The sequence below is a fragment of the Lepidochelys olivacea genome (genome assembly GCF_965140295.1).
Source record: "Lepidochelys olivacea isolate rLepOli2 genome assembly, chromosome: 16".
Lineage (NCBI taxonomy): Eukaryota > Metazoa > Chordata > Testudines > Cheloniidae > Lepidochelys > Lepidochelys olivacea.
This window is the reverse complement of record NC_140426.1, coordinates 5,733,972-5,745,996: the sequence shown is the minus strand read 5'-3', so window position 1 is coordinate 5,745,996 and position 12,025 is coordinate 5,733,972. Positions and strand designations below refer to the sequence as shown.

Here is a 12,025-nt window from a genome sequence, read left to right as displayed (position 1 = left end):
CTTGCGAGAGGGGAAGTATTGCCTCTTGGAGGCGCCCAGCGGGGGTGGTATATATTGGTCCCAGGTCACTGGGTGGGGGCTCGAGCCGGTTTGCATTGTGTTATTGGAATGGAACCCCTAGATATTGAACCCGGCCCTTGTTGCTGCCAACTCTGACGGGCAGAAGGGTTACATTTTTGGGGGCTCATCCGGGATCGCCTGGGTCAGTACCCCTCGCAAGCACCTGTTGAGTGATCCACTACATTGGGAAACAATTTATATTTTTTTTGTTTGTGCTTATATTTTGAGGAAATTACTGTTTGTATAATGGCTAATATGTCAGGTTTGTTGGGCCCTGGCTCAGCAGCTTCTAGCTCAGAGGCTGCAGCCTCGGCTGATGATTGGACAAAAGCTCTGGGGCAAATATTGGAAAAGGTTGTGCTTCCCCATGCTGAGTCAGACTCTTGTCGTAAGTTAAGATTATTTGCTGGGGAGGAGGAGTTTGAACCCTGGTTAGAGCATACCACTGAAATGCTGCAAGAGTGGGCCGTACCAGATGCAGAAAAGCGAAGATGCCTTATAGAGAGCCTTGGCGGCCCAGCATTAGATGTGATTCGCACCCTGAAGCTCATTGACCCTGGGGTCAGTGTGAAGGACTGCCTAGAGGCCCTTGAACACAACTTTGGGAGCGTAGAGGGCCCTGAAGACAGCTACTGTAAGTTCCTTAATTCCCGACAACAAAAGGGCGAGAAGGCTTCAGCCTACATACAGAGACTGGAGAGACTGCTTCAGAGAGCTATCATGAGGGGAGCAGTGACTGCTGAGCAGATGGATCAGACCAGACTGGCTCAAATTGTAAGAGGAACTCAGTATCAGAACCCGATTCTACTTCATCTCCGGCTAAGAGAACGACGGGAACATCCCCCAAGTTACTCCCAGCTGATAAAAGAGGTCCGAGAGGAGGAAGAAAGGCAGGCTGCCAGTGAGTTTTGGGAAGCCCAAACCTCGGAGCCAGCCAGCACAACACCACTGCAAATGGCCAGTGTACTGATGGTGAATCCCTCCATCATAACAAAAGGCCACGTACAGTTCCAAGCACAGTTCCCATAATCAGGGTAATAGCAATTTATTCTTCCTGCCCCAATAACAGAGACACTGGGGATCCCACAGCAGCCAAAGTGACCATTTGGGCAGCTATGGTCTCATTCTAGGCGTGGTGGGTGTGCCTATGCAAATGAGATCGGCCCCTGAAGTTCTTTTCCACAACTTGCCACACCTCACCACCAGATGTCAGGGTGGAGCTCATCCTGACACTGCTTACACAAGGAAAGATTTCTTAAATAAACAAAATCCATGTACTTCGGCCATTTTGAAAAGTGTGCAAGCTCCAGGTAAGCGGCTTTTGCTTCTCAGTGTGGAATTTTGCTCTTTTGGGTTTAAAACTTTGGTTTTGTTCCCATCAAAGCTAGTGACAATGGTAACTTTATCTGTGAGGATCCCAAGCCTTTCCCCCTGCACACTAACGCTCAAAGCAAGCAGTAAATCAGGCCCTAGAGATGATGTAGCTGTTTCATTCCCTCCTTGACTATATTTTCTATTTGTAGCATTTGCTGTCTTCTGGTACTGACATACATGTCAGGAGTCACTGGTTTCAGAGTAGCAGCCATGTTAGTCTGTATCCGTAAAAAGAACAGGAGGACTTGTGGCACCTTAGAGACTAACAGATTTATTTGAGCATAAAGAAAAGGAGTACTTGTGGCACCTTAGAGACTAACCAATTTATTTGAGCATGAGCTTTCGTGAGCTGCAGCTCACTTCATCGGATGCATACCGTGGAAACTGCAGCAGACTTTATATACACACAGAGAACATGAAACAATACCTCCTCCCACCCCACTGTCCTACTGGTAATAGCTTATCTAAAGTGATCATCAAGTTGGGCCATTTCCAGCACAAATCCAGGTTCTCTCACCCCCTCACCCCCCTCCAAACACACACACACACAAACTCACTCTCCTGCTGGTAATAGCCCATCCAAAGTGACAACTCTCTACACAATGTGCATGATAATCAAGTTGGGCCATTTCCTGCACAAATCCAGGTTCTCTCACCCCCTTCCAAAAAACACACACACAAACTCACTCTCCTGCTGGTAATAGCTCATCCAAAGTGACCACTCTCCCTACAATGTGCATGGTAATCAAGGTGGGCCATGTCCAGCACAAATCCAGGCTTTCTGTGGTCACTTTGGATGAGCTATTACCAGCAGGATAGTGAGTTTGTGTGTGTGTGTTTTTGGAGGGGGGTGAGGGGGTGAGAGAACCTGGATTTGTGCTGGAAATGGCCCAACTTGATGATCACTTTAGATAAGCTATTACCAGCAGGACAGTGGGGTGGGAGGAGGTATTGTTTCATGTTCTCTGTGTGTATATAAAGTCTGCTGCAGTTTCCACGGTATGCATCCGATGAAGTGAGCTGTAGCTCACGAAAGCTCATGCTCAAATAAATTGGTTAGTCTCTAAGGTGCCACAAGTCCTCCTTTTCTTTTTGTGAATACAGACTAACACGGCTGTTACTCTGAAACCTGTCATTTGAACATAAGCTTTCGTGAGCACTGAGTCACTGGGGCTCTCTGGCTAATCTGTAGTAAGTGTTTTAGATCAAGAACTTCATTCCCATGTTTTTCCCACAAACTGTGATTATTTTTCATTTTATTGTACCCCAAGTTATCCTGAGGGTTGAAGCTTTTGATTACTATTTGTTAGTATGTTCATAAGTCTGTAGTTTTATTTGCAATATAGAAACAATTCATACCCAGCTAGTGGTTGGAATATTATTTAATGTTATTATTATTAAATAGTTATGACCCTTTCCTTGGGGTGTTTTTTCCCTATACACTGTTAATGTCACCTATAATCCCAGGAAAAAGAACAGGAGTACATGTGGCACCTTAGAGACTAACAAATTGATTTGAGCATAAGCTTGCGTGGGCGACAGCCCACTTCATCGGATGCATAGAATGGAACATATATATAGATAGACATACAAACATAAAGAGAATATGAAAAGGTGGAGTAAGAGGCTAATTAATTAAGATGAGCTATTATCATCAAGAGAAAAAAACGTTTGTAGTGATAATGAAGATGGCCCATTTAGACAGTTGACAAGAAGGTGTGAGGATACTTAACATAGGGATATAGATTCAATATGTGTAATGACCCAGCCACTCCCAGTCTCTATTCAAACCCAAGTTAATGGTATCTAGTTTGCATATTAATTCAAGCTCAGCAGTTTCTCACTGGAGTCTGTTTTTGTAGCTTTTCTGTTGCAAAATTGCCACCCTTAAATCTGTTACTGAGTGGCCAGAGAGACTGAAGTGTTCTCCTACCGGTTTTTGAATGTTATGATTCCTGATGTCAAATTTGTGTCCATTTATTCTTTTGCGTAGAGACTGTCCGGTTTGGCCAATGTACATGGCAGAGGGGAATTGCTGGCCCATGATGGCATATATCACATTGGTGGATGTGCAGGTGAATGAGCCTCTGATAGTGTGGCTGATGTTATTAGGCCCTGTGATGGTGTCACTTGAATAAAGATGTGGACACAGTTGGCATCGGGCTGTGTTGCAAGGATAGGTTCCTTGGTTAGTGGTTCTGTTGTGTGGTGTGTGATTGCTGGAGAGTATTTGCTTCAGGGTGGGGGGCTGTCTGTAAGCGAGGACTGGTCTGTCTCCCAAGATCTATGAGAGTGAGGGACCATTTTTCAGGATAGGTTGTAGATCTTTGATGATGCATTGGAGATGTTTTAGTTGGGGGCTGAAGGTGATGGCTAATGGCGTTCTGTTATTTTCTTTGTTGGGCCTGTCCTGTAGTAGGTAACTTCTGGGTATTCTTCTGGCTCTGTCAATCTGTTTTTTCACTTCAGCAGGTGGGTATTGCAGTTTTAAGAATGTTTGATAGAGATCTTGTAGGTGTTTGTCTGAGGGATTGGGCTTGGATAGAGACTGGGAGTGGCTTGCTCATTACACATATTGAATCTATTTCCCTATGTTAAGTATCCTCACACCTTCTTGTCAACTGTCTAAATGGACCATCTTGATTATCACTGCAAAAGTTTTTTTCTCCTGCTGATAATAGCTCATCTTAATTAATTAGCCTCTTACTTCACCTTTCATGTTCTCTGTATGTATGTATATATATATATATATATATATATATATATATACACCTTCTTACTATATGTTCCATTCTATGCACCCAATGAAGTGGGCAGTAGCCCACAAAAGCTTATGCTCAAATAAATTGATTAGTCTCTAAGATGCCACACGTACTCCTGTTCTTTCTGCGGATACAGACTAGCACGGCCGCTACTCTGAAACCTATAATCCCAGGGACTCTCCTCAGTTTATTTCTAGCCCACAGAGTGACATCCTGGCCCCACTGAAGTCAGTGGCAAAATTCCCATTGATTTCAGTGGTTCCAAGATTTCTCCCCTCCTTCTTAAAACACTGTTTTCTTCCGAGGGTATAATTTTGTGATATACCTGCTCTCAGATCTGGACTGTGTGTATGTCAGGAGGGTGATGATCAGTCCTGAGCCAGGACAGTGATCAAACATGAGAGATTCATCCTGGAAAACATAATACATGAGAAAGGAAATTGCAGGGATGGAGAACAAATGTTTCCTTGTAAAGTGACCTTTATTCTCCTGATTATAGTTCAGCTTTTTGATGTTCAATCCCCTGATCCGAGCATTTTGGGTAAGGCGCTCTGAGCATTAAGAGCTGAAGTAAAATTCGGACTGGCTCACAGTATGTGTGTGGGGGGGGGACGGGGGACGACAGGGGCGGGGACGCATTTCTTGGAGCTCCTGTGACGCTGGCAGGCCAGGCACCAGCTCATGCCATGATCCCCATGTCTCCGCTGGACACTGACAGATACAGAGCTGGAATCTAATATTGATAAAATAGGTATTAGAATTATATGAATGTGTTTAGTTTTAGACTCAATTGAATGTTTGTGAGTTGCTGCCAGCATTAATCTCATTTGTAACATATTGAAAGATAATATGTGAGTGGCTGTAGTGTGAGCCTCTGTGACTGTAAATCACCAGACAGGAGAGAGGCATTAACTAGTGTAAAGCGCTGCTCTTCTACAGAAATGTGTACACCCTTCCTAAAAGAGGAGACCCCTCCATACCAAACAGATTCTGGTTGGATCTTACACCTGGAAACTCCCCACATCTGGATTGAGGAATCATCAACAAAAGGACTAAAGACTCTTACAGTTGTTCTGCTCTCCTCCCCATGAAGATGAGTCATGCAAGTGGACTCCCCCCATCAGCTGAGTTTGCAACTCAGAGCACATGGCAGGAGGGGGATAAAACCCACAAATAAAAAGAACTAGATATATCTATGCAGCTTGAACTCTGGGCAGCGGAGAGAGGGGGCGCAGGGTTTCTAGGCATAAGCAAGATATCCCCAGCTGCTTAGCCTGGGTTAGCCCTAAAGAACATATAGAGCTTGCTGATGATAGAAGCCTCTATTACCTTTTGAAACTTAAGACTGTAACTCATTCACGTGTCTGTTTGCTTGTTTTAACCTTGTAAATAACTCTCAAATTTCCTTTCCCTGTTTAATAAATCTTCATATAATTTATGATAGGATTGGCAACAAGCATTGTCCTTGGTGTGAGACCTAAAGTTAAGGAGCTGTGCAAAGGCTCCTTGATCTCAGGCAGATGGGGTCTTAATGATTTCTCCACTCTGCATTCCTCAGGGCTCCCTGGTCTCCGACGGCGTTTCAGAGGCAGATTCACTCTCAGGTGCTGAGCCCACAATCCCTCCTCTTGGCTCATGGTCTCTTCTCCCTTGTTGCTGTGGTCTGGTCTTCATTGTTCCCATCGCTGGAGATAAGATACTCCCCACAGGAATGGTTCCAGCTGTTGGTGGTTGTGTGCACTCTGGAATCTGCCCCTAATTCAGGGTCTTTCCTTCAGAGTGCTCGCTCTCCAGACAGGCACACAGGCGACACGCACTGCCCAGCTGTGGTGCCCATGTCATATCTGTCCTGGGGATAAACAGAGGACTTCATTCTCCAGCAACCTGTCACGCTGGTAAACGTCCTTAGGCACTGTGCAGGGGATTCGGCAGATTCCATTTTGAAATCTAGAGAAAGGATTCTAATGCAGGCGATTCAGGGAGACTCAGAGTCCTTGCAAGTTTCAAAGTTTGGGGAAGTGATCCACAAAATATCTCCTTGGATAACTAAACTTTAAATCAGAGCCCAGTTGAGCCAGGAAAGTCTCATCTCATCTTCAGACTCACTTGGGCACTGACTCCTACGCTGCAACATCGGAAAGCATAGATCATTGCTGGGCATGGAGCGTCCAGTTCTCCCAGGGATGGACTCATCCTTAGGCAGGGAGCCTCATGCTGCCCTGCAGCGCTTTTGCTGTTCTTGGGAAACAGAAAGAGAAAAACAGGATTTCTGAGTAAGCTGACCCCGTTTCTGACAGAGAATTGTACCTGGGGAAGAAAGGCAAGTCCTGTGTGCAAGGGACTCTACAAACCCAACAGAGACCTGCAGCAGCATTATAAAAAAAGCTCTGGGTCCCTGTCCACAAATGACCATTGCTGAGAGGAGTGAAGCAGGGCCTGCACTAGGAGTGTGATGTCTTGGGCAGAAATACACACACCAACATGGACATGACTTGATTCACACCATTGCCCTGGGTAACTTCAGACTATGATGTCCAGGCCCCTAGTGCTTGCACAGAGCCAGGGTCATCTTTAGCTCTTTGCTGCAATAGGCCTCAGTTTTGTATCTATCTCTTTGAAACCCAGCTACACAGAGGGGCTGAGGCTGAGGGTGGGGGTGGGGAGTTCTGGATGTAAAGGAGTGAATGCCAATTGCCAAAGAAGAGAGGCGGAGCTGGGGCAGTTGGTCAATGCAATGGACTGTCCATGTGTATTTTAGCACCACTGCACTCTGCTGGCTGGAACACGTCAGGCCTGGTTAAACATGGAGGCTGTTTGCTTGTCCTTCCTCTCTAGGGGCTAGAGGGCTAAAGAGCGGATATAAGCACTGCTACTAAGTGAGCTGTAGCTCACGGAAGCTCATGCTCAAATAAATTGGTTAGTCTCTAAGGTGCCACAATTACTCCTTTTCTTTTTGCGAATACAGACTAACACGGCTGTTACTCTGAATACTGAGAACTAAAGGGGATCCTCCCTGGGTACAGGCACTGGTGGCCCTGTGGGGAGTTTCACTTTGTTTTCTGAGCTGGAGGTTGTGAATGCATTTTTGTGAGGCCTCATCTACAGTCTTTGTTTACCTGGGTCTCTGCGTAAGCTTGTGTCATTAGGGTTGCATTTGTTCACACACTGCAACCAACTTGGAGCCTAAGCAGCTGTTATTTTAGATGGAGAAAAAGAAAACAAGAAAGATCAAAAGTAAAATCTTGATGAAAAGTGTGTGTCTGCCCTGTGACCCTTCACACCAGGCTGAACACAACTGTCAGAATGCCAGATGTGCTCCTCTCAAATTCAGACGCCAAAAGGATTGGCCAGCTTTTCACAGGAGCCCAACGTGTTGGGTGCTGAGGTCGATTGAAAACCTGGCCCCAAATGGCTGCCAGTCTCAGCAGAAAACAGAGACTGTAGAGATCTAAAGATCCAGTCCAGAAATAGAGTCATAAAAGCTGCGTATCGAAATACATCCCAATAAACATTTGCGATGTGCTCGAATATCCCTCACCTGGCTCAGCTGGGTCATTCACCCAAGAGCCGCAAAGCTGTAACTTACCAAAGAAAATATATGTCACCTTTATAGCCTTTTAGTACAATATTGTAAAGTAAGCAAGAGCCTAAAAATTTGTCAGTCTCTGCTTTTCACACTTCTCGTGCTACTCGGAGGCTGGGGCTGATGGAGGGGAGGGGAGCCCGGTTTGTTCATACCTGGATTCTGTTTTGGGTGGGCTTGGGGATTATAGTCAACTCAGACAAAATGCTGATAAGTACTCACTAGAGACCAAACCTGCCTGGGTAGAAAGGTGGACTAGGTGACTGGAGATGAAGATGTAGGAGTCATATCAAGCTCCTCCCTGCTTCATGTGGCTCGTTGTAGACCATACAGGGTCCATTGTTTCTCTCTTCAAGCCAGGAAGTAGGAATGGCGTTGAGGCTGCTTCATCACTGAACAGAGAGAATAATGGGCTGTGGGAGAGGCTAACGCAGCCCAGCCATGTGGAGACTGGTGCTGTAACTGATGTTTTGTTTCCAGGTAGCTCAGGGCAGGGACATGGGAGCAGATGGTGTGGGGCATTCATCGTTAGGACACACAGAGTCCCACCTTGCACAGAACACTCATTGCTTCTGAGCCAAGCACAGTTCTCCAAGCAGCTTATTCCAATGGGAGGAAAGGGAAAGGGAAAACGGAACAGGTTCAAATCATCAGTTCTCCATGAGTGATTCTTTTGGTATGAATCTCCTGGGTGGTTCAGCCAATCCCTGGCTGTGCGCCACGTGAAGGGAGTAACTTTTCTCTGTGAGATCAGGACTCCCACAGCGAGTCACAGATATTAAGGCCCAAAGGGATGCCCTGTATAACACAGGCCATGGGTTTCAATCTTCTCTCTCTCCCACCCCTCCTACTCCTCAAACACTGGCTTCTCTATCCCCCTTCACACAGTTGTTGCCACCCAGCGGCTCTTGACAGAGACAACCAGTACCTCGGGATGGGGGCGGGAGAGGAGACAGAGTGAGGGCAGCAGCTTCAGTGGATGTTATTGAGCATGCTCAGTCCATCTGATGTACCATTTTGTTATGACAAAATCATGACAATCATTTTGTTACCCCCTGCCTCCAGCATGAGAGAGACTTGCTTGTGCTTAACTGGATGTCAGCTCCATGACAGCAAGTGTCTGTGAGTTACCCGAGCAGTCTCCTCGGAGCTCAGCCAGCCCTTACTTTGCCTTTCATGTTAGCAATAGGTGCACCCCAGCCCCCCAGCCTATTTGGAGCATTCCCCTGTAATGTCCGGCCCCGTATTCACTGAACAATCACAGAAATACCAGGTCTGCTGTCCCCCAGGGAACAGTGCACACACCACTTGCATGAGTTAACTCGGGTTCAGCACCTGGTTTAATATCACAGCACTGAGATATATTTATTGTGAAAACATTGACAAGTTTAGGATCAAAGATTCAAGAGATAGTGAGAAAAGATAATGGCTACATATAAAGCAAAATCATAACACTTTCTAGAGATTAAACTTAACAGCCCTCCTGTCTGAAGAAATTTACTTACCCCCAACGTCCTCTGCTATATTTTCAACCAAAGTTGGTTGAAACCCATTTTCATGAATGTAAACGCACTTCTGTTTACTTCCTAGGTGCAGGATATGGGGTATCCTCTTTGCCTTCTCCTTCTATCCCTGAAGGTCATTGTCTGTACTCAATGGCAGGACACACTTGTTTTCCTATGTGCTGCTGCCCTGTTGACTTCACATCCCTTTGATAATTTCATCAAGTGAGTATCAGTTGTGTTAGCTACAATGCTTAATTTGTATTCAACAGAGAGACAGGTTGTGTCGGACAGAAAACCTGTTTCTCTACCTCTGCTGTGATAAAGAGTGTACATACATAATGCCTTACATAATAGCTATACATACATTTCACACCAATATTAACCACCAGCATGACCCTGGCTTTCACTGAAGACCTCACACAACAGTCTTTGGTGAACCAAAATGTTCTTTCCAGAATCAGGATATTCTTGTAACACCATTGCCAGTTGGCACTGAGGGGTTCATGGGTCACAGTTTATGACTGTCTCTCTTCCTTCCTCACAACCCATTTCCTGTCTCCTGTATGCTCAGCAGCAGGCTAATTAGAGGGTTTCTTCCTATGTTTTCCCCTTCACATTGAATTTTTCTGATATTATCTCACGCTGGCTGAGGAGATGCTGATGAGTCTGAAGCCCGGTGTCTCCACTTGTCCAACAGAGGGAAGAGGGAAGCTACACTGCTTTGGCTGGTGCTTTCCTGAAAGCTGGCTCTTTGCACACATGTTCCATGTGGCTGCATCACAACCCCAGGAGTTAACAGCTGCCTCAGCAACACAGCCACACCTTTTACACTCTCCTACTCCTGTTGTGTTTCTCTCTCCTGGACCTGCAATGGCAGCCTGGATTCCTCAGGAGCTAGCACACTGCTGGGGGCACCTTTGGCTAAACCAGTGATTCAGTAGCACACTCTGGGTGAAGGGGAGACCCCCTACGCCCGTCCTGTCCTGCAGGTTCCACTCCCACAGGAGCCATGGCTCCTCCTTGCTCATCCAGTCAGTCCATTGTATCATGGATGCCACTTGGCCAGTCTGCCTGGGCAGAGAACCCACTCAAATCCCTGCCCAGCCTTCCAGCCCAGGACAGCCTTCACCCTTTTGAAATACCACGGCAACAATGATTCCAACTGTAATTGCAACCCACACCAGGCTGCACTGGTTGATGGCACTCTGCAGGGCTGTGAGTGAGGAGGGGGATCTGGAGAGCCTCATACTACCTGCTTATGAAGGTGGGAACATGGAGAGCCACCCAAGAGCCACCTTTCCCCTGAGACCTGCCAAAGGAGAACTTGGCCAGAAAGATGGTTGCTGCAGCCACGCAGGACCTAAAGTGTGGGGAGAACCAAGAGAGGAAGATGTGGAGGCTCCTCAGGGCTTGTGAGAGGAGCTGGGGAAAAGAGAGAGTCTGGAAAGTGCTTGTGAAGTCAGGGTCTCATTTCAGCAGAGCCCAGTGACACTCAGCCAAGGAGGCAAGTTAGACCACAGGAGCTGGGTGTGAAGCCCATGGCTTGGTCAATTGGCATTTGCAATTCCCTCCTGAGACCATACAGCTATGAAAGTTCCTGCCTTTTGCTCCTGGTCTGGCTGTCCTGGAGATGATTTGATTTGGAGTCATCCTTTGTCACCCTTAATTAGTGTTCTTAGAAAAGCAGATCCTGAGGCGAGACTAGTCTGGAATTGTTCCATGTCCTTAACAAATTCCTCGAGGCTTGGCCCTCCTGCCTGCCTCCCTCCCACCCCCGCTATCTCTATGAGAGAGAGAAAGAGTGTGAGTGTGTGTGTGTGTGTTTGTTTTTTCACATATGAGCATTGGCTGCCCAGGATGAGAGCCAGGGAGAACTGCAGCACAGCTTGTGTATCTGGCCTGGCATTCATCCTGGTGACCATCCAGCACACATGCTTCAGGACTAAAGCCAACAGAAAGAAGCACAAGGGAGGCCACATCACCCATCCCTCCAACTACTGCATCTATAAATAACCATGTGCTTCTTAGGAAAAGGGTCAACACACTCAGGTTACAGTCTGCTGAAATCTGCTCCTTGCCCAGTAGTTATACTTCTTATGTTTTCCCTTTCTCCAGCCGCATATGTCATCCTGAGCAGCACTCAACCGGCATCTAAATCCAACCAAAGTGGCTACCAATGGAACATCGCAGACATAAATCAGTCTCCCAGAGCTGTTTTCCATGACTGAAACTCTTCGTTTCTTCGCTTCGGAGACGTGGCGTCCCTCTGGCAGCACAGAAGCATCAGGTTACAGCAGTGGTGGGCAACCTGCAGCCCATCAAGATAATCTGATTGCAGGCCACGAGACATTTTGCTGACATTGACCATCTGCAGGCATGGCCCCCTGCAGCTCCCAGTGGCCACGGTTCACCATTCCCGGCCAATGGGAGCTGCGGGAAGTGTGTGTGTGGGGGGGGGCTGTAGGGACGTGCTGACTGCCACTTTCTGCAGCTCCTATTGGCTGGGAATGGTGAAACGCGGCCACTGGGAGCTGCAGGAGGCCATGCCTGCAGACAGTCAACGTCAGCAAAAAGTCTCGTGGCCCATAATCAAATTACCCTCATGGGCTGCTGTCATAAATATAAAGGGAAGGGTAAACCCCTTTAAAACCCCTTCAAGTTGCAGTGGGGGAGGTTTAGATTGGATATTAGGAAAAACTTTTTCACTAAGAGGGTGGTGAAACACTGGAATGCGTTACCTA

The 12,025-nt window shown here is 46.8% G+C and overlaps 1 long non-coding RNA gene across 1 annotated transcript in view; it reads left to right on the top strand.

Moving 5' to 3' along the window:
- Positions 1-11,800, top strand: part of LOC311532202 — a 90,007-nt gene extending 78,207 nt beyond the window's left edge. The window contains exons 3-4 of the long non-coding RNA XR_014714348.1: positions 9,370-9,506; positions 11,400-11,800. This is a non-coding gene — a long non-coding RNA (uncharacterized lncRNA). The remainder of the gene's footprint in view (positions 1-9,369; positions 9,507-11,399) is intronic.
- Positions 11,801-12,025: the final 225 nt, after the last annotated feature.